This window comes from Pleuronectes platessa, chromosome 21 (genome assembly GCF_947347685.1).
Source record: "Pleuronectes platessa chromosome 21, fPlePla1.1, whole genome shotgun sequence".
NCBI lineage: Eukaryota > Metazoa > Chordata > Actinopteri > Pleuronectiformes > Pleuronectidae > Pleuronectes > Pleuronectes platessa.
In genome coordinates, this window is record NC_070646.1 from 15206613 (window position 1) to 15224567 (window position 17955).

Genomic DNA, 17955 nt, shown 5'->3' on the forward strand with positions numbered 1-17955 from the left:
AATGCGCTATCCATTGCGCCACAGAGACACATATCAACCTAGAGTGAGTCTGTTCTAAGATTTTGGACACATTGTATAACATGTCTGTGTACTGACGACTGACGGATTGGTCATCCTGGCAGATTTCATGGTCTCTAATGTTTGAGTTGAATGAGGGAATAACTTGATGAGTGTGAATTACTTTTACAGTGTGACTTAAATCACAGAAACTGAAAGTTGGACAGTTTCAGCTCAGAGTGACCTGATGTATAAAATTGACTCTGGTGCGAATCGAACACAACCTTTGAATCCCTGTGAGGAGGCTATTGTGTAGATTTTCACATATCACTCCATTGAGTAATATGTGGCATTGATAAAAAACAGTGAAGACCATGTACACACTAAATCTTGTCAGTTTTCAGTCACGGTTTAACGTATAAAGCCGGACTCATGTGGGACTCAAACCAACAACCTTTGAATTACTCTACTTCCACTTAGTATGTCTCTTTGTATTGTGTGTGCACATTGTATAACATGTGTGTTTATCTGAATATTAGACTGGATATTGAAATCCTGTAAATGCAGAGACATTTAATATCTAGCCCTAATTAAATGAATCCATATAATCTAAAGAGACCGACTCTGGAGGGACTCGAACCCTCAACCTTTGAATTACTTGCCTCATTATTGTCTAGAAGTCCAATGCGCTATCCATTGCGCCACAGAGCCACATATCAACCTAGAGTGAGTCTGCTCTAAGATTTTGGACACATTGTATAACATGTCTGTGTACTGACGACTGACGGATTGGTCATCCTGGCAGATTTCATGGTCTCTAATGTTTGAGTTGAATGAGGGAATAACTTGATGAGTGTGAATTACTTTTACAGTGTGACTTAAATCACAGAAACTGAAAGTTGGACAGTTTCAGCTCAGAGTGACCTGATGTATAAAATTGACTCTGGTGGGAATCGAACACAACCTTTGAATCCCTGTGAGGAGGCTATTGTGTAGATTTTCACATATCACTCCATTGAGTAATATGTGGGATTGATAAAACACAGTGAAGACCATGTACACACTCAATCTTGTCAGTTTTCAGTCACGGTTTAACGTATAAAGCCGGACTCATGTGGGACTCAAACCCACAACCTTTGAAATACTTGACTTATTGTCAAAAAGTCTAATGCACTACCTATTGCACCAGAGATCCTTACTTCCATTTAGTATGTCTCTTTGTATTGTGTGTGCACATTGTATAACATGTGTGTTTATCTGAACATTAGACTGGATATTGAAATCCTTTAAATGCAGAGACATTTAATATTTAGCCCTAATTAAATGAATCCATATAATCTAAAGAGACCGACTCTGGAGGGACTCGAATCCTCAACCTTTGAATTACTTGCCTGATTATTGTCTAGAAGTCCAATGCGCTATCCATTGCGCCACAGAGCCACATATCAACCTAGAGTGAGTCTGTTCTAATATTTTGGACACATTGTATAACATGTCTGTGTACTGACGACTGACGGATTGGTAATCCTGGCAGATTTCATGGTCTCTAATGTTTGAGTTGAATGAGGGAATAACTTGATGAGTGTGAATTACTTTTACAGTGTGACTTAAATCACAGAAACTGAAAGTTGGACAGTTTCAGCTCAGAGTGACCTGATGTATAAAATTGACTCTGGTGGGAATCGAACACAACCTTTGAATCCCTGTGAGGAGGCTATTGTGTAGATTTTCACATATCACTCCATTGAGTAATATGTGGCATTGATAAAACACAGTGAAGACCATGTACACACTCAATCTTGTCAGTTTTCAGTCACGGTTTAACGTATAAAGCCGGACTCATGTGGGACTCAAACCCACAACCTTTGAAATACTTGACTTATTGTCAAAAAGTCTAATGCACTACCTATTGCACCAGAGATCCTTACTTCCATTTAGTATGTCTCTTTGTATTGTGTGTGCAGATTGTATAACATGTGTGTTTATCTGAACATTAGACTGGATATTGAAATCCTTTAAATGCAGAGACATTTAATATTTAGCCCTAATTAAATGAATCCATATAATCTAAAGAGACCGACTCTGGAGGGACTCGAATCCTCAACCTTTGAATTACTTGCCTGATTATTGTCTAGAAGTCCAATGCGCTATCCATTGCGCCACAGAGCCACATATCAACGTAGAGTGAGTCTGTTCTAAGATTTTGGACACATTGTATAACATGTCTGTGTACTGACGACTGACGGATTGGTCATCCTGGCAGATTTCATGGTCTCTAATGTTTGAGTTGAATGAGGGAATAACTTGATGAGTGTGAATTACTTTTACAGTGTGACTTAAATCACAGAAACTGAAAGTTGGACAGTTTCAGCTCAGAGTGACCTGATGTATAAAATTGATAACATATCACTCCATTGAGTAATATGTGGCATTGATAAAACACAGTGAAGACCATGTACACACTCAATCTTGTCAGTTTTCAGTCACGGTTTAACGTATAAAGCCGGACTCTTGTCGGACTCATGTGGGACTCAAAGCAACAACCTTTGAATTACTCTACTTCCACTTAGTATGTCTCTTTGTATTGTGTGTGCACATTGTATAACATGTGTGTTTATCTGAATATTAGACTGGATATTGAAATCCTGTAAATGCAGAGACATTTAATATCTAGCCCTAATTAAATGAATCCATATAATCTAAAGAGACCGACTCTGGAGGGACTCGAATCCTCAACCTTTGAATTACTTGCCTGATTATTGTCTAGAAGTCCAATGCGCTATCCATTGCGCCACAGAGACACATATCAACCTAGAGTGAGTCTGTTCTAAGATTTTGGACACATTGTATAACATGTCTGTGTACTGACGACTGACGGATTGGTCATCCTGGCAGATTTCATGGTCTCTAATGTTTGAGTTGAATGAGGGAATAACTTGATGAGTGTGAATTACTTTTACAGTGTGACTTAAATCACAGAAACTGAAAGTTGGACAGTTTCAGCTCAGAGTGACCTGATGTATAAAATTGACTCTGGTGCGAATCGAACACAACCTTTGAATCCCTGTGAGGAGGCTATTGTGTAGATTTTCACATATCACTCCATTGAGTAATATGTGGCATTGATAAAACACAGTGAAGACCATGTACACACTCAATCTTGTCAGTTTTCAGTCACGGTTTAACGTATAAAGCCCGACTCTTGTGGGACTCAAACCCACAACCTTTGAAATACTTGACTTATTGTCAAAAAGAATAATGCACTACCTATTGCCCCAGAGATCCTTACTTCCATTTAGTATGGCTCTTTGTATTGTGTGTGCACATTGTATAACATGTGTGTTTATCTGAATATTAGACTGGATATTGAAATCCTGTAAATGAAGAGACATTTAATATCTAGCCCTAATTAAATGAATCCATATAATCTAAAGAGACCGACTCTGGAGGGACTCGAATCCTCAACCTTTGAATTACTTGCCTGATTATTGTCTAGAAGTCCAATGCGCTATCCATTGCGCCACAGAGACACATATCAACCTAGAGTGAGTCTGTTCTAAGATTTTGGACACATTGTATAACATGTCTGTGTACTGACGACTGACGGATTGGTCATCCTGGCAGATTTCATGGTCTCTAATGTTTGAGTTGAATGAGGGAATAACTTGATGAGTGTGAATTACTTTTACAGTGTGACTTAAATCACAGAAACTGAAAGTTGGACAGTTTCAGCTCAGAGTGACCTGATGTATAAAATTGACTCTGGTGCGAATCGAACACAACCTTTGAATCCCTGTGAGGAGGCTATTGTGTAGATTTTCACATATCACTCCATTGAGTAATATGTGGCATTGATAAAAAACAGTGAAGACCATGTACACACTAAATCTTGTCAGTTTTCAGTCACGGTTTAACGTATAAAGCCGGACTCATGTGGGACTCAAACCAACAACCTTTGAATTACTCTACTTCCACTTAGTATGTCTCTTTGTATTGTGTGTGCACATTGTATAACATGTGTGTTTATCTGAATATTAGACTGGATATTGAAATCCTGTAAATGCAGAGACATTTAATATCTAGCCCTAATTAAATGAATCCATATAATCTAAAGAGACCGACTCTGGAGGGACTCGAACCCTCAACCTTTGAATTACTTGCCTCATTATTGTCTAGAAGTCCAATGCGCTATCCATTGCGCCACAGAGCCACATATCAACCTAGAGTGAGTCTGCTCTAAGATTTTGGACACATTGTATAACATGTCTGTGTACTGACGACTGACGGATTGGTCATCCTGGCAGATTTCATGGTCTCTAATGTTTGAGTTGAATGAGGGAATAACTTGATGAGTGTGAATTACTTTTACAGTGTGACTTAAATCACAGAAACTGAAAGTTGGACAGTTTCAGCTCAGAGTGACCTGATGTATAAAATTGACTCTGGTGGGAATCGAACACAACCTTTGAATCCCTGTGAGGAGGCTATTGTGTAGATTTTCACATATCACTCCATTGAGTAATATGTGGGATTGATAAAACACAGTGAAGACCATGTACACACTCAATCTTGTCAGTTTTCAGTCACGGTTTAACGTATAAAGCCGGACTCATGTGGGACTCAAACCCACAACCTTTGAAATACTTGACTTATTGTCAAAAAGTCTAATGCACTACCTATTGCACCAGAGATCCTTACTTCCATTTAGTATGTCTCTTTGTATTGTGTGTGCACATTGTATAACATGTGTGTTTATCTGAACATTAGACTGGATATTGAAATCCTTTAAATGCAGAGACATTTAATATTTAGCCCTAATTAAATGAATCCATATAATCTAAAGAGACCGACTCTGGAGGGACTCGAATCCTCAACCTTTGAATTACTTGCCTGATTATTGTCTAGAAGTCCAATGCGCTATCCATTGCGCCACAGAGCCACATATCAACGTAGAGTGAGTCTGTTCTAAGATTTTGGACACATTGTATAACATGTCTGTGTACTGACGACTGACGGATTGGTCATCCTGGCAGATTTCATGGTCTCTAATGTTTGAGTTGAATGAGGGAATAACTTGATGAGTGTGAATTACTTTTACAGTGTGACTTAAATCACAGAAACTGAAAGTTGGACAGTTTCAGCTCAGAGTGACCTGATGTATAAAATTGATAACATATCACTCCATTGAGTAATATGTGGCATTGATAAAACACAGTGAAGACCATGTACACACTCAATCTTGTCAGTTTTCAGTCACGGTTTAACGTATAAAGCCGGACTCTTGTCGGACTCATGTGGGACTCAAAGCAACAACCTTTGAATTACTCTACTTCCACTTAGTATGTCTCTTTGTATTGTGTGTGCACATTGTATAACATGTGTGTTTATCTGAATATTAGACTGGATATTGAAATCCTGTAAATGCAGAGACATTTAATATCTAGCCCTAATTAAATGAATCCATATAATCTAAAGAGACCGACTCTGGAGGGACTCGAATCCTCAACCTTTGAATTACTTGCCTGATTATTGTCTAGAAGTCCAATGCGCTATCCATTGCGCCACAGAGACACATATCAACCTAGAGTGAGTCTGTTCTAAGATTTTGGACACATTGTATAACATGTCTGTGTACTGACGACTGACGGATTGGTCATCCTGGCAGATTTCATGGTCTCTAATGTTTGAGTTGAATGAGGGAATAACTTGATGAGTGTGAATTACTTTTACAGTGTGACTTAAATCACAGAAACTGAAAGTTGGACAGTTTCAGCTCAGAGTGACCTGATGTATAAAATTGACTCTGGTGCGAATCGAACACAACCTTTGAATCCCTGTGAGGAGGCTATTGTGTAGATTTTCACATATCACTCCATTGAGTAATATGTGGCATTGATAAAACACAGTGAAGACCATGTACACACTCAATCTTGTCAGTTTTCAGTCACGGTTTAACGTATAAAGCCCGACTCTTGTGGGACTCAAACCCACAACCTTTGAAATACTTGACTTATTGTCAAAAAGAATAATGCACTACCTATTGCCCCAGAGATCCTTACTTCCATTTAGTATGGCTCTTTGTATTGTGTGTGCACATTGTATAACATGTGTGTTTATCTGAATATTAGACTGGATATTGAAATCCTGTAAATGAAGAGACATTTAATATCTAGCCCTAATTAAATGAATCCATATAATCTAAAGAGACCGACTCTGGAGGGACTCGAATCCTCAACCTTTGAATTACTTGCCTGATTATTGTCTAGAAGTCCAATGCGCTATCCATTGCGCCACAGAGACACATATCAACCTAGAGTGAGTCTGTTCTAAGATTTTGGACACATTGTATAACATGTCTGTGTACTGACGACTGACGGATTGGTCATCCTGGCAGATTTCATGGTCTCTAATGTTTGAGTTGAATGAGGGAATAACTTGATGAGTGTGAATTACTTTTACAGTGTGACTTAAATCACAGAAACTGAAAGTTGGACAGTTTCAGCTCAGAGTGACCTGATGTATAAAATTGACTCTGGTGCGAATCGAACACAACCTTTGAATCCCTGTGAGGAGGCTATTGTGTAGATTTTCACATATCACTCCATTGAGTAATATGTGGCATTGATAAAACACAGTGAAGACCATGTACACACTCAATCTTGTCAGTTTTCAGTCACGGTTTAACGTATAAAGCCGGACTCATGTGGGACTCAAACCAACAACCTTTGAATTACTCTACTTCCAATTAGTATGTCTCTTTGTATTGTGTGTGCACATTGTATAACATGTGTGTTTATCTGAATATTAGACTGGATATTGAAATCCTGTAAATGCAGAGACATTTAATATCTAGCCCTAATTAAATGAATCCATATAATCTAAAGAGACCGACTCTGGAGGGACTCGAACCCTCAACCTTTGAATTACTTGGCTCATTATTGTCTAGAAGTCCAATGCGCTATCCATTGCGCCACAGAGCCACATATCAACCTAGAGTGAGTCTGCTCTAAGATTTTGGACACATTGTATAACATGTCTGTGTACTGACGACTGACGGATTGGTCATCCTGGCAGATTTCATGGTCTCTAATGTTTGAGTTGAATGAGGGAATAACTTGATGAGTGTGAATTACTTTTACAGTGTGACTTAAATCACAGAAACTGAAAGTTGGACAGTTTCAGCTCAGAGTGACCTGATGTATAAAATTGACTCTGGTGGGAATCGAACACAACCTTTGAATCCCTGTGAGGAGGCTATTGTGTAGATTTTCACATATCACTCCATTGAGTAATATGTGGGATTGATAAAACACAGTGAAGACCATGTACACACTCAATCTTGTCAGTTTTCAGTCACGGTTTAACGTATAAAGCCGGACTCATGTGGGACTGAAACCCACAACCTTTGAAATACTTGACTTATTGTCAAAAAGTCTAATGCACTACCTATTGCACCAGAGATCCTTACTTCCATTTAGTATGTCTCTTTGTATTGTGTGTGCACATTGTATAACATGTGTGTTTATCTGAACATTAGACTGGATATTGAAATCCTTTAAATGCAGAGACATTTAATATTTAGCCCTAATTAAATGAATCCATATAATCTAAAGAGACCGACTCTGGAGGGACTCGAATCCTCAACCTTTGAATTACTTGCCTCATTATTGTCTAGAAGTCCAATGCGCTATCCATTGCGCCACAGAGCCACATATCAACCTAGAGTGAGTCTGCTCTAAGATTTTGGACACATTGTATAACATGTCTGTGTACTGACGACTGACGGATTGGTCATCCTGGCAGATTTCATGGTCTCTAATGTTTGAGTTGAATGAGGGAATAACTTGATGAGTGTGAATTACTTTTACAGTGTGACTTAAATCACAGAAACTGAAAGTTGGACAGTTTCAGCTCAGAGTGACCTGATGTATAAAATTGACTCTGGTGGGAATCGAACACAACCTTTGAATCCCTGTGAGGAGGCTATTGTGTAGATTTTCACATATCACTCCATTGAGTAATATGTGGGATTGATAAAACACAGTGAAGACCATGTACACACTCAATCTTGTCAGTTTTCAGTCACGGTTTAACGTATAAAGCCGGACTCATGTGGGACTCAAACCCACAACCTTTGAAATACTTGACTTATTGTCAAAAAGTCTAATGCACTACCTATTGCACCAGAGATCCTTACTTCCATTTAGTATGTCTCTTTGTATTGTGTGTGCACATTGTATAACATGTGTGTTTATCTGAACATTAGACTGGATATTGAAATCCTTTAAATGCAGAGACATTTAATATTTAGCCCTAATTAAATGAATCCATATAATCTAAAGAGACCGACTCTGGAGGGACTCGAATCCTCAACCTTTGAATTACTTGCCTGATTATTGTCTAGAAGTCCAATGCGCTATCCATTGCGCCACAGAGCCACATATCAACGTAGAGTGAGTCTGTTCTAAGATTTTGGACACATTGTATAACATGTCTGTGTACTGACGACTGACGGATTGGTCATCCTGGCAGATTTCATGGTCTCTAATGTTTGAGTTGAATGAGGGAATAACTTGATGAGTGTGAATTACTTTTACAGTGTGACTTAAATCACAGAAACTGAAAGTTGGACAGTTTCAGCTCAGAGTGACCTGATGTATAAAATTGATAACATATCACTCCATTGAGTAATATGTGGCATTGATAAAACACAGTGAAGACCATGTACACACTCAATCTTGTCAGTTTTCAGTCACGGTTTAACGTATAAAGCCGGACTCTTGTCGGACTCATGTGGGACTCAAAGCAACAACCTTTGAATTACTCTACTTCCACTTAGTATGTCTCTTTGTATTGTGTGTGCACATTGTATAACATGTGTGTTTATCTGAATATTAGACTGGATATTGAAATCCTGTAAATGCAGAGACATTTAATATCTAGCCCTAATTAAATGAATCCATATAATCTAAAGAGACCGACTCTGGAGGGACTCGAATCCTCAACCTTTGAATTACTTGCCTGATTATTGTCTAGAAGTCCAATGCGCTATCCATTGCGCCACAGAGACACATATCAACCTAGAGTGAGTCTGTTCTAAGATTTTGGACACATTGTATAACATGTCTGTGTACTGACGACTGACGGATTGGTCATCCTGGCAGATTTCATGGTCTCTAATGTTTGAGTTGAATGAGGGAATAACTTGATGAGTGTGAATTACTTTTACAGTGTGACTTAAATCACAGAAACTGAAAGTTGGACAGTTTCAGCTCAGAGTGACCTGATGTATAAAATTGACTCTGGTGCGAATCGAACACAACCTTTGAATCCCTGTGAGGAGGCTATTGTGTAGATTTTCACATATCACTCCATTGAGTAATATGTGGCATTGATAAAACACAGTGAAGACCATGTACACACTCAATCTTGTCAGTTTTCAGTCACGGTTTAACGTATAAAGCCCGACTCTTGTGGGACTCAAACCCACAACCTTTGAAATACTTGACTTATTGTCAAAAAGAATAATGCACTACCTATTGCCCCAGAGATCCTTACTTCCATTTAGTATGGCTCTTTGTATTGTGTGTGCACATTGTATAACATGTGTGTTTATCTGAATATTAGACTGGATATTGAAATCCTGTAAATGAAGAGACATTTAATATCTAGCCCTAATTAAATGAATCCATATAATCTAAAGAGACCGACTCTGGAGGGACTCGAATCCTCAACCTTTGAATTACTTGCCTGATTATTGTCTAGAAGTCCAATGCGCTATCCATTGCGCCACAGAGACACATATCAACCTAGAGTGAGTCTGTTCTAAGATTTTGGACACATTGTATAACATGTCTGTGTACTGACGACTGACGGATTGGTCATCCTGGCAGATTTCATGGTCTCTAATGTTTGAGTTGAATGAGGGAATAACTTGATGAGTGTGAATTACTTTTACAGTGTGACTTAAATCACAGAAACTGAAAGTTGGACAGTTTCAGCTCAGAGTGACCTGATGTATAAAATTGACTCTGGTGCGAATCGAACACAACCTTTGAATCCCTGTGAGGAGGCTATTGTGTAGATTTTCACATATCACTCCATTGAGTAATATGTGGCATTGATAAAACACAGTGAAGACCATGTACACACTCAATCTTGTCAGTTTTCAGTCACGGTTTAACGTATAAAGCCGGACTCATGTGGGACTCAAACCAACAACCTTTGAATTACTCTACTTCCAATTAGTATGTCTCTTTGTATTGTGTGTGCACATTGTATAACATGTGTGTTTATCTGAATATTAGACTGGATATTGAAATCCTGTAAATGCAGAGACATTTAATATCTAGCCCTAATTAAATGAATCCATATAATCTAAAGAGACCGACTCTGGAGGGACTCGAACCCTCAACCTTTGAATTACTTGGCTCATTATTGTCTAGAAGTCCAATGCGCTATCCATTGCGCCACAGAGCCACATATCAACCTAGAGTGAGTCTGCTCTAAGATTTTGGACACATTGTATAACATGTCTGTGTACTGACGACTGACGGATTGGTCATCCTGGCAGATTTCATGGTCTCTAATGTTTGAGTTGAATGAGGGAATAACTTGATGAGTGTGAATTACTTTTACAGTGTGACTTAAATCACAGAAACTGAAAGTTGGACAGTTTCAGCTCAGAGTGACCTGATGTATAAAATTGACTCTGGTGCGAATCGAACACAACCTTTGAATCCCTGTGAGGAGGCTATTGTGTAGATTTTCACATATCACTCCATTGAGTAATATGTGGCATTGATAAAACACAGTGAAGACCATGTACACACTCAATCTTGTCAGTTTTCAGTCACGGTTTAACGTATAAAGCCCGACTCTTGTGGGACTCAAACCCACAACCTTTGAAATACTTGACTTATTGTCAAAAAGAATAATGCACTACCTATTGCCCCAGAGATCCTTACTTCCATTTAGTATGGCTCTTTGTATTGTGTGTGCACATTGTATAACATGTGTGTTTATCTGAATATTAGACTGGATATTGAAATCCTGTAAATGAAGAGACATTTAATATCTAGCCCTAATTAAATGAATCCATATAATCTAAAGAGACCGACTCTGGAGGGACTCGAATCCTCAACCTTTGAATTACTTGCCTGATTATTGTCTAGAAGTCCAATGCGCTATCCATTGCGCCACAGAGACACATATCAACCTAGAGTGAGTCTGTTCTAAGATTTTGGACACATTGTATAACATGTCTGTGTACTGACGACTGACGGATTGGTCATCCTGGCAGATTTCATGGTCTCTAATGTTTGAGTTGAATGAGGGAATAACTTGATGAGTGTGAATTACTTTTACAGTGTGACTTAAATCACAGAAACTGAAAGTTGGACAGTTTCAGCTCAGAGTGACCTGATGTATAAAATTGACTCTGGTGCGAATCGAACACAACCTTTGAATCCCTGTGAGGAGGCTATTGTGTAGATTTTCACATATCACTCCATTGAGTAATATGTGGCATTGATAAAACACAGTGAAGACCATGTACACACTCAATCTTGTCAGTTTTCAGTCACGGTTTAACGTATAAAGCCGGACTCATGTGGGACTCAAACCAACAACCTTTGAATTACTCTACTTCCAATTAGTATGTCTCTTTGTATTGTGTGTGCACATTGTATAACATGTGTGTTTATCTGAATATTAGACTGGATATTGAAATCCTGTAAATGCAGAGACATTTAATATCTAGCCCTAATTAAATGAATCCATATAATCTAAAGAGACCGACTCTGGAGGGACTCGAACCCTCAACCTTTGAATTACTTGGCTCATTATTGTCTAGAAGTCCAATGCGCTATCCATTGCGCCACAGAGCCACATATCAACCTAGAGTGAGTCTGCTCTAAGATTTTGGACACATTGTATAACATGTCTGTGTACTGACGACTGACGGATTGGTCATCCTGGCAGATTTCATGGTCTCTAATGTTTGAGTTGAATGAGGGAATAACTTGATGAGTGTGAATTACTTTTACAGTGTGACTTAAATCACAGAAACTGAAAGTTGGACAGTTTCAGCTCAGAGTGACCTGATGTATAAAATTGACTCTGGTGGGAATCGAACACAACCTTTGAATCCCTGTGAGGAGGCTATTGTGTAGATTTTCACATATCACTCCATTGAGTAATATGTGGGATTGATAAAACACAGTGAAGACCATGTACACACTCAATCTTGTCAGTTTTCAGTCACGGTTTAACGTATAAAGCCGGACTCATGTGGGACTGAAACCCACAACCTTTGAAATACTTGACTTATTGTCAAAAAGTCTAATGCACTACCTATTGCACCAGAGATCCTTACTTCCATTTAGTATGTCTCTTTGTATTGTGTGTGCACATTGTATAACATGTGTGTTTATCTGAACATTAGACTGGATATTGAAATCCTTTAAATGCAGAGACATTTAATATTTAGCCCTAATTAAATGAATCCATATAATCTAAAGAGACCGACTCTGGAGGGACTCGAATCCTCAACCTTTGAATTACTTGCCTCATTATTGTCTAGAAGTCCAATGCGCTATCCATTGCGCCACAGAGCCACATATCAACCTAGAGTGAGTCTGCTCTAAGATTTTGGACACATTGTATAACATGTCTGTGTACTGACGACTGACGGATTGGTCATCCTGGCAGATTTCATGGTCTCTAATGTTTGAGTTGAATGAGGGAATAACTTGATGAGTGTGAATTACTTTTACAGTGTGACTTAAATCACAGAAACTGAAAGTTGGACAGTTTCAGCTCAGAGTGACCTGATGTATAAAATTGACTCTGGTGGGAATCGAACACAACCTTTGAATCCCTGTGAGGAGGCTATTGTGTAGATTTTCACATATCACTCCATTGAGTAATATGTGGGATTGATAAAACACAGTGAAGACCATGTACACACTCAATCTTGTCAGTTTTCAGTCACGGTTTAACGTATAAAGCCGGACTCATGTGGGACTCAAACCCACAACCTTTGAAATACTTGACTTATTGTCAAAAAGTCTAATGCACTACCTATTGCACCAGAGATCCTTACTTCCATTTAGTATGTCTCTTTGTATTGTGTGTGCACATTGTATAACATGTGTGTTTATCTGAACATTAGACTGGATATTGAAATCCTTTAAATGCAGAGACATTTAATATTTAGCCCTAATTAAATGAATCCATATAATCTAAAGAGACCGACTCTGGAGGGACTCGAATCCTCAACCTTTGAATTACTTGCCTGATTATTGTCTAGAAGTCCAATGCGCTATCCATTGCGCCACAGAGCCACATATCAACGTAGAGTGAGTCTGTTCTAAGATTTTGGACACATTGTATAACATGTCTGTGTACTGACGACTGACGGATTGGTCATCCTGGCAGATTTCATGGTCTCTAATGTTTGAGTTGAATGAGGGAATAACTTGATGAGTGTGAATTACTTTTACAGTGTGACTTAAATCACAGAAACTGAAAGTTGGACAGTTTCAGCTCAGAGTGACCTGATGTATAAAATTGATAACATATCACTCCATTGAGTAATATGTGGCATTGATAAAACACAGTGAAGACCATGTACACACTCAATCTTGTCAGTTTTCAGTCACGGTTTAACGTATAAAGCCGGACTCTTGTCGGACTCATGTGGGACTCAAAGCAACAACCTTTGAATTACTCTACTTCCACTTAGTATGTCTCTTTGTATTGTGTGTGCACATTGTATAACATGTGTGTTTATCTGAATATTAGACTGGATATTGAAATCCTGTAAATGCAGAGACATTTAATATCTAGCCCTAATTAAATGAATCCATATAATCTAAAGAGACCGACTCTGGAGGGACTCGAATCCTCAACCTTTGAATTACTTGCCTGATTATTGTCTAGAAGTCCAATGCGCTATCCATTGCGCCACAGAGACACATATCAACCTAGAGTGAGTCTGTTCTAAGATTTTGGACACATTGTATAACATGTCTGTGTACTGACGACTGACGGATTGGTCATCCTGGCAGATTTCATGGTCTCTAATGTTTGAGTTGAATGAGGGAATAACTTGATGAGTGTGAATTACTTTTACAGTGTGACTTAAATCACAGAAACTGAAAGTTGGACAGTTTCAGCTCAGAGTGACCTGATGTATAAAATTGACTCTGGTGCGAATCGAACACAACCTTTGAATCCCTGTGAGGAGGCTATTGTGTAGATTTTCACATATCACTCCATTGAGTAATATGTGGCATTGATAAAACACAGTGAAGACCATGTACACACTCAATCTTGTCAGTTTTCAGTCACGGTTTAACGTATAAAGCCCGACTCTTGTGGGACTCAAACCCACAACCTTTGAAATACTTGACTTATTGTCAAAAAGAATAATGCACTACCTATTGCCCCAGAGATCCTTACTTCCATTTAGTATGGCTCTTTGTATTGTGTGTGCACATTGTATAACATGTGTGTTTATCTGAATATTAGACTGGATATTGAAATCCTGTAAATGAAGAGACATTTAATATCTAGCCCTAATTAAATGAATCCATATAATCTAAAGAGACCGACTCTGGAGGGACTCGAATCCTCAACCTTTGAATTACTTGCCTGATTATTGTCTAGAAGTCCAATGCGCTATCCATTGCGCCACAGAGACACATATCAACCTAGAGTGAGTCTGTTCTAAGATTTTGGACACATTGTATAACATGTCTGTGTACTGACGACTGACGGATTGGTCATCCTGGCAGATTTCATGGTCTCTAATGTTTGAGTTGAATGAGGGAATAACTTGATGAGTGTGAATTACTTTTACAGTGTGACTTAAATCACAGAAACTGAAAGTTGGACAGTTTCAGCTCAGAGTGACCTGATGTATAAAATTGACTCTGGTGCGAATCGAACACAACCTTTGAATCCCTGTGAGGAGGCTATTGTGTAGATTTTCACATATCACTCCATTGAGTAATATGTGGCATTGATAAAACACAGTGAAGACCATGTACACACTCAATCTTGTCAGTTTTCAGTCACGGTTTAACGTATAAAGCCGGACTCATGTGGGACTCAAACCAACAACCTTTGAATTACTCTACTTCCAATTAGTATGTCTCTTTGTATTGTGTGTGCACATTGTATAACATGTGTGTTTATCTGAATATTAGACTGGATATTGAAATCCTGTAAATGCAGAGACATTTAATATCTAGCCCTAATTAAATGAATCCATATAATCTAAAGAGACCGACTCTGGAGGGACTCGAACCCTCAACCTTTGAATTACTTGGCTCATTATTGTCTAGAAGTCCAATGCGCTATCCATTGCGCCACAGAGCCACATATCAACCTAGAGTGAGTCTGCTCTAAGATTTTGGACACATTGTATAACATGTCTGTGTACTGACGACTGACGGATTGGTCATCCTGGCAGATTTCATGGTCTCTAATGTTTGAGTTGAATGAGGGAATAACTTGATGAGTGTGAATTACTTTTACAGTGTGACTTAAATCACAGAAACTGAAAGTTGGACAGTTTCAGCTCAGAGTGACCTGATGTATAAAATTGACTCTGGTGGGAATCGAACACAACCTTTGAATCCCTGTGAGGAGGCTATTGTGTAGATTTTCACATATCACTCCATTGAGTAATATGTGGGATTGATAAAACACAGTGAAGACCATGTACACACTCAATCTTGTCAGTTTTCAGTCACGGTTTAACGTATAAAGCCGGACTCATGTGGGACTGAAACCCACAACCTTTGAAATACTTGACTTATTGTCAAAAAGTCTAATGCACTACCTATTGCACCAGAGATCCTTACTTCCATTTAGTATGTCTCTTTGTATTGTGTGTGCACATTGTATAACATGTGTGTTTATCTGAACATTAGACTGGATATTGAAATCCTTTAAATGCAGAGACATTTAATATTTAGCCCTAATTAAATGAATCCATATAATCTAAAGAGACCGACTCTGGAGGGACTCGAATCCTCAACCTTTGAATTACTTGCCTGATTATTGTCTAGAAGTCCAATGCGCTATCCATTGCGCCACAGAGCCACATATCAACATAGAGTGAGTCTGTTCTAAGATTTTGGACACATTGTATAACATGTCTGTGTACTGACGACTGACGGATTGGTCATCCTGGCAGATTTCATGGTCTCTAATGTTTGAGTTGAATGAGGGAATAACTTGATGAGTGTGAATTACTTTTACAGTGTGACTTAAATCACAGAAACTGAAAGTTGGACAGTTTCAGCTCAGAGTGACCTGATGTATAAAATTGATAACATATCACTCCATTGAGTAATATGTGGCATTGATAAAACACAGTGAAGACCATGTACACACTCAATCTTGTCAGTTTTCAGTCACGGTTTAACGTATAAAGCCGGACTCTTGTCGGACTCATGTGGGACTCAAAGCAACAACCTTTGAATTACTCTACTTCCACTTAGTATGTCTCTTTGTATTGTGTGTGCACATTGTATAACATGTGTGTTTATCTGAATATTAGACTGGATATTGAAATCCTGTAAATGCAGAGACATTTAATATCTAGCCCTAATTAAATGAATCCATATAATCTAAAGAGACCGACTCTGGAGGGACTCGAATCCTCAACCTTTGAATTACTTGCCTGATTATTGTCTAGAAGTCCAATGCGCTATCCATTGCGCCACAGAGACACATATCAACCTAGAGTGAGTCTGTTCTAAGATTTTGGACACATTGTATAACATGTCTGTGTACTGACGACTGACGGATTGGTCATCCTGGCAGATTTCATGGTCTCTAATGTTTGAGTTGAATGAGGGAATAACTTGATGAGTGTGAATTACTTTTACAGTGTGACTTAAATCACAGAAACTGAAAGTTGGACAGTTTCAGCTCAGAGTGACCTGATGTATAAAATTGACTCTGGTGCGAATCGAACACAACCTTTGAATCCCTGTGAGGAGGCTATTGTGTAGATTTTCACATATCACTCCATTGAGTAATATGTGGCATTGATAAAACACAGTGAAGACCATGTACACACTCAATCTTGTCAGTTTTCAGTCACGGTTTAACGTATAAAGCCCGACTCTTGTGGGACTCAAACCCACAACCTTTGAAATACTTGACTTATTGTCAAAAAGAATAATGCACTACCTATTGCCCCAGAGATCCTTACTTCCATTTAGTATGGCTCTTTGTATTGTGTGTGCACATTGTATAACATGTGTGTTTATCTGAATATTAGACTGGATATTGAAATCCTGTAAATGAAGAGACATTTAATATCTAGCCCTAATTAAATGAATCCATATAATCTAAAGAGACCGACTCTGGAGGGACTCGAATCCTCAACCTTTGAATTACTTGCCTGATTATTGTCTAGAAGTCCAATGCGCTATCCATTGCGCCACAGAGACACATATCAACCTAGAGTGAGTCTGTTCTAAGATTTTGGACACATTGTATAACATGTCTGTGTACTGACGACTGACGGATTGGTCATCCTGGCAGATTTCATGGTCTCTAATGTTTGAGTTGAATGAGGGAATAACTTGATGAGTGTGAATTACTTTTACAGTGTGACTTAAATCACAGAAACTGAAAGTTGGACAGTTTCAGCTCAGAGTGACCTGATGTATAAAATTGACTCTGGTGCGAATCGAACACAACCTTTGAATCCCTGTGAGGAGGCTATTGTGTAGATTTTCACATATCACTCCATTGAGTAATATGTGGCATTGATAAAAAACAGTGAAGACCATGTACACACTAAATCTTGTCAGTTTTCAGTCACGGTTTAACGTATAAAGCCGGACTCATGTGGGACTCAAACCAACAACCTTTGAATTACTCTACTTCCACTTAGTATGTCTCTTTGTATTGTGTGTGCACATTGTA

The 17955-nt window shown here is 38.6% G+C and overlaps 14 non-coding genes across 14 annotated transcripts; all 14 read right to left on the bottom strand.

The window, feature by feature from the left end:
- Nucleotides 1–616: 616 nt before the first annotated feature.
- trnar-ucu (transfer RNA arginine (anticodon UCU)) lies at nucleotides 617–708 on the bottom strand. The gene is given in 2 exon segments: nucleotides 617–652; nucleotides 672–708. It is a non-coding gene; the product is annotated as a tRNA-Arg (tRNA).
- A 637-nt stretch (nucleotides 709–1345) lies between these two features.
- Nucleotides 1346–1437, bottom strand: trnar-ucu (transfer RNA arginine (anticodon UCU)). Its single transcript is given in 2 exon segments — nucleotides 1346–1381; nucleotides 1401–1437. It is a non-coding gene; the product is annotated as a tRNA-Arg (tRNA).
- Nucleotides 1438–2074: 637 nt separating this feature from the next.
- On the bottom strand, nucleotides 2075–2166 carry trnar-ucu (transfer RNA arginine (anticodon UCU)). Its single transcript is given in 2 exon segments — nucleotides 2075–2110; nucleotides 2130–2166. It is a non-coding gene; the product is annotated as a tRNA-Arg (tRNA).
- A 1949-nt stretch (nucleotides 2167–4115) lies between these two features.
- On the bottom strand, nucleotides 4116–4207 carry trnar-ucu (transfer RNA arginine (anticodon UCU)). Its single transcript is given in 2 exon segments — nucleotides 4116–4151; nucleotides 4171–4207. It is a non-coding gene; the product is annotated as a tRNA-Arg (tRNA).
- Nucleotides 4208–4844: 637 nt separating this feature from the next.
- On the bottom strand, nucleotides 4845–4936 carry trnar-ucu (transfer RNA arginine (anticodon UCU)). The gene is given in 2 exon segments: nucleotides 4845–4880; nucleotides 4900–4936. It is a non-coding gene; the product is annotated as a tRNA-Arg (tRNA).
- Nucleotides 4937–6885: 1949 nt separating this feature from the next.
- Nucleotides 6886–6977, bottom strand: trnar-ucu (transfer RNA arginine (anticodon UCU)). Its single transcript is given in 2 exon segments — nucleotides 6886–6921; nucleotides 6941–6977. It is a non-coding gene; the product is annotated as a tRNA-Arg (tRNA).
- A 637-nt stretch (nucleotides 6978–7614) lies between these two features.
- Nucleotides 7615–7706, bottom strand: trnar-ucu (transfer RNA arginine (anticodon UCU)). Its single transcript is given in 2 exon segments — nucleotides 7615–7650; nucleotides 7670–7706. It is a non-coding gene; the product is annotated as a tRNA-Arg (tRNA).
- A 637-nt stretch (nucleotides 7707–8343) lies between these two features.
- Nucleotides 8344–8435, bottom strand: trnar-ucu (transfer RNA arginine (anticodon UCU)). The gene is given in 2 exon segments: nucleotides 8344–8379; nucleotides 8399–8435. It is a non-coding gene; the product is annotated as a tRNA-Arg (tRNA).
- Nucleotides 8436–10384: 1949 nt separating this feature from the next.
- trnar-ucu (transfer RNA arginine (anticodon UCU)) lies at nucleotides 10385–10476 on the bottom strand. The gene is given in 2 exon segments: nucleotides 10385–10420; nucleotides 10440–10476. It is a non-coding gene; the product is annotated as a tRNA-Arg (tRNA).
- A 1317-nt stretch (nucleotides 10477–11793) lies between these two features.
- Nucleotides 11794–11885, bottom strand: trnar-ucu (transfer RNA arginine (anticodon UCU)). Its single transcript is given in 2 exon segments — nucleotides 11794–11829; nucleotides 11849–11885. It is a non-coding gene; the product is annotated as a tRNA-Arg (tRNA).
- Nucleotides 11886–12522: 637 nt separating this feature from the next.
- Nucleotides 12523–12614, bottom strand: trnar-ucu (transfer RNA arginine (anticodon UCU)). Its single transcript is given in 2 exon segments — nucleotides 12523–12558; nucleotides 12578–12614. It is a non-coding gene; the product is annotated as a tRNA-Arg (tRNA).
- A 637-nt stretch (nucleotides 12615–13251) lies between these two features.
- trnar-ucu (transfer RNA arginine (anticodon UCU)) lies at nucleotides 13252–13343 on the bottom strand. The gene is given in 2 exon segments: nucleotides 13252–13287; nucleotides 13307–13343. It is a non-coding gene; the product is annotated as a tRNA-Arg (tRNA).
- Nucleotides 13344–15292: 1949 nt separating this feature from the next.
- Nucleotides 15293–15384, bottom strand: trnar-ucu (transfer RNA arginine (anticodon UCU)). The gene is given in 2 exon segments: nucleotides 15293–15328; nucleotides 15348–15384. It is a non-coding gene; the product is annotated as a tRNA-Arg (tRNA).
- A 637-nt stretch (nucleotides 15385–16021) lies between these two features.
- trnar-ucu (transfer RNA arginine (anticodon UCU)) lies at nucleotides 16022–16113 on the bottom strand. Its single transcript is given in 2 exon segments — nucleotides 16022–16057; nucleotides 16077–16113. It is a non-coding gene; the product is annotated as a tRNA-Arg (tRNA).
- Between the last annotated feature and the right edge of the window lie 1842 nt (nucleotides 16114–17955).